The sequence below is a fragment of the Lissotriton vulgaris genome, chromosome 6 (genome assembly GCF_964263255.1).
Source record: "Lissotriton vulgaris chromosome 6, aLisVul1.2, whole genome shotgun sequence".
Lineage (NCBI taxonomy): Eukaryota > Metazoa > Chordata > Amphibia > Caudata > Salamandridae > Lissotriton > Lissotriton vulgaris.
The window spans coordinates 715,759,422-715,763,547 of record NC_141694.1 but is presented as its reverse complement, the minus strand read 5'-3'; positions in this window follow the sequence as shown (position 1 = coordinate 715,763,547).

The window sequence follows — 4,126 nt, the reverse complement described above, 5'->3', positions numbered from 1 at the left end:
CATATTTAGCTAACTTCTGCTGACTACATGTACCATGATGCTTGTCTCTTGTATGTTGGTGACAGTACTGTGCTGGGGTTTGCCTATGCATTGTGTCTAATGGGGAGGTGTCTGGTAGGGTGTGTCATGATGCGCATGCTTCTTACCTGTAGCTGTAGCTCTCGCAGAGCTGTCCAGGGTCCCGATTCCACTGACACTCTCCCTCTCAATGGTGCTGGAGACCAGTTCCTCCAGCTCGGTGAGGGGTGGCGCCGGGTTCCTGCCTCCTCCAGTGCCTCCAGCCTGCCTCTGTATCTCAGCCATCTTCCTTTTTGTGAGGCTGCGGATGTCATAGAATCTTTTTTTGAGTTCTTCTACGGACCTGGGGGTGACACCCACAGCATTCACCTTCTGGGCGATGTCGGCCCAGATCCTCCTCTTGGTGCTGTCTGGCACGTTGAGGGACAGCTTGCCAAACAGCTGGCGGTGCACCCTCACCACCTCCTCGACCAGCACCTGAAGTTCGGTGGTGGTGAACTTCGGCTTCCTCTTCTGGGAGGACTTCTGGCTTTCTGACTGCTCTGCCATGTTCCTCAGTTCAGTTCAGTTGGCAACCTCCTACTCCCACTGCTGCTAACTGTGAGTGTTGAGCTCAGGCTGGCTCTCCAGAAACTTCTTAATTAGCTGCACCTGCCAGGGTTGCCACTCCCTGTTTGGGTGGGGGAGGGGGAGCCACCTCATTGGCTGAATCGGCGTTTGCCGAATCGGCTTTTACCGAATCGGTAATATCCGATTCGGTAAAATCCGATTCGGTATTATCCGATTCGGTAAAAGCCGAATCGGTTCCTTCAATGCATTCCTATGGGCTTTTTCGCCATGGGTGTGTTTTCATGGCTACGAATCTCTGATTGCCGAATCGGATTTTACCGAATCGGCTTTTACCGATTCGGTGTTCGCCGATTCGGGACTATCCGATTCGGTGGTAGCCGAATCGGTAAATTCCGAATCGTTGTTAGCCGATTCGGTACTTTCCGATTCGGACCGTGCCGAATCGGAACGTACCGATTCTCATTACCGATGCCGACCGATTCGGTTTTCATTCGCTTTTTTTTCCCTACATCTCGTTTTCCGATTTCAGAATACCGATTCGGCCCGCCTCGGTATTTTGAAATCGGAAAATCGCGTTTACCTACATCGGGCCCTTGGTCTCTCTGTAGGTCATCAACCTATTGTAGGGCAGACAATCCAAGCATTATTTTGGCTATTTTAGTTTCAGCATTCAGTAGTCTGTCTGACAGTTAGTCTTGGTCCCTCCTCAAAAGGCGGACTTCATTCACAACTGTGTTGATTTGTTCTATTGTCTTTCTAGCTTTATGTATGGCCAAGAGGGTACAGTCAAAGTTGTCACCAGCTGATTGTGCCTGTTCAAGTTTTCAACTCTGAGAGGGCCTCTAGGAGATAGTGCTGGCTTTCAGTGTCTCACAGGGACCTACATACTGCGATGTGCCCTCAGTCTTAGCGGTTCTGGTTTCCCCAGTGTTGGTTGCTCCCCTTGTGATGTAGCATAGGGTACTTGTGTCAGAAAGCCCACCACCATGTACTCCGTGGTCAACTCTTACGAATATATTGCAATCCCACCAATCATCATGTGCCTTCTGGTACTGCCTCTCCAGATTACCTAATGCTAGACCCTTCTATGAGTAATCCCAGTATCACCCAATAATGCCAGGATCTACCAACTTGTCTGGGAGCACACCACCAGAAAGATATTATCTCTACCCAGAATAAATACTTCTACTCTATACTCCTATCCTGGATCCACTTCAGCAGGTTTCAGGAGTATTTTCAATAATTGGAGTAGTCAGTGAACAATTGACAATTACGTCCCACTTTGTTAGGCTGTGGAGACCAGTCTTGTAGGCTACTTTACATCTGGATCTTATCACTCCTAAAATTCGAGTCACACTGCAGGAAACATCTTGAAGCAATCACCAGAGAAGTCATGCAACCTTCCTTGCAGGTACTCACATGTCTTTTCCGCCCATGATTCTAAGGTGTCCTCCACTGTCATGGGGTTATAGGAAAAGACCACAAAGAAAACCACTGATGTTAGCCCTCAGTCTCTCCCTGTTTCAGCATGAACCCTTATTCTCAGCTGGATTACCAGTAACTCTGTTGGGAGCTTCTACCGCCACAAAGCTGACCTCACCATCAGTAGAGAGCTTCCCTCAGCACATCAGGCAGGCAAGGTTTCTATTAGTGGTACAGCTCATCTCTTCTGCAACTGCTGGTATAGGTCTCCAAGCTGTGTCTCAAGTGATCCTCTCCTCCTGGTCCTGCGCGAAGCTCGATTAGACAACACCATCGCGAGCCACAGCACAACCCACCGGCAAAACGGTTGCCCACTTTCCAGGCCTGCGTGCCATCAGGATTCTGCAGCAGAGTTCTCTTATTGTGTCCAGTGATGACAGTCCACTTTCCCTCCAAGATGTTATCCATTACGGGAAGATGACAAGGGCAACCTTACTCTATCACAGCGCACCTCCAATTGTCATGTAATACCAGCTAGGTATAGGGATACAAGAAAATAATTACCTTGTGTCCATATGTGTATTGTAGGAGACTTATCAGAAAGACATACAGGAATCGGATTGGAGTTGCATCAACTGCATTTTCTGACCCTCAAAATATGTCTAATGCCTATCCTCAAAACTGTTTCTAGTTTTTCCTATGAATTTTGTAAAAAAATCAGCCATCGTACAATGGACACAGTATCACCCTACATTCTTGAATAAATGTAGAAAGGATGGACCATTACTCTCACAGAAATCACAAATTTTTCAACATTAACCATTGTCATTATCGGCCAGGTCTTCAAACCAATGAAAAACGTATCAAACCCAGGGCTACCCCGTTTGTATGAAATTTTCCCAAGTGACCTCAGTTGCCTTCTTGGAATGAGGTTGCAATTCCATCATTTATCCCCCTCCATCCAGTAAGCAAAAAATAGCTGGGGAAGCAAACCATGGATTGGTACATTTGTGTTCTTTTAGTCTTTGGTCTTTGCTTTAATTTGCAAACAGTACACACTGCCACTGTATGCTTTATGATCTATGGGTCCATGTCTTTCTCTTTCATATGCTTTTCACCTTTCTCGCTTGCCATGAGTTCCAGAGTTCAACCCAGCAATCTTCTGATGACTGAACATATGCAAAAAGCTATGGAAGAAACCAAGAACTACGCCTACACTAACAAGCGAAGGTTAATCACATTAGATTATTTAGAGAGGGGATTTGTTCTGACTAACTTCACAAAATCTCTAATCTCCTAAAATGAAGACCAAATTAATTGAACATTACCTAGCAAAATGTGGAACTTCAACTCTGTTGCCCTTCATTTGGGCCAGCCTTCCTCATATCCGAATACACACTGTGGCATGCTCCCAATCATCCTCCATAAAGGTAGAAGGTCAAACGTGGAAGGAAATCTCCATAATGTTCGATTTCATTTTAATTCTTACTCAACTGAAAAGATACAAAATCATGAACTGGAACTGGCTTTCAACATGCACACTCTCAAAATATGTAACATTTACAGCAAACACTCTGACAACAAGGTTCCTTTGGGTCGTGCTCCCTGAAGTAAAATCTATTTTCAAGACTCTAGATCCTCACACCAGGTGTATAGGTTAGGTGTGGGGGGGACTCGGGGCAAGCTTCCATGCCCTAAGGCCAGAGATCATTGAACGAGCACCAAGGATTTTCAGCAGGAGCGATGGGACCTGGCTTACTCTAAATGTTCAGCTCTTCCATGCATGATTGGTGCTAAACTGGGATGATGGGACATCTCGGCTCCTGCTCCACTGTCTCCAAGACTGTTATCTCCCACTTACCAGCCTACTCTTGCTCTTTTGTCTTCTCCCACCTCCAGCCACTAGAACAAGACAAACAAATAGAAGAAGACAATTCCAATTGCACAGGAATCTCTGAAAAAACATTAGAGTTAAAATTTTATGCACATAGTAAAAGGACCCTAAGAATCCATGCCAGAAATCATAGTAATCAAGAGCAGAAACACAGCAGCAGGATAAAGGTTCCCTGGCTCCACTGTGGTGGGAAAGAGGAACAACCATTATATTATCACCCTT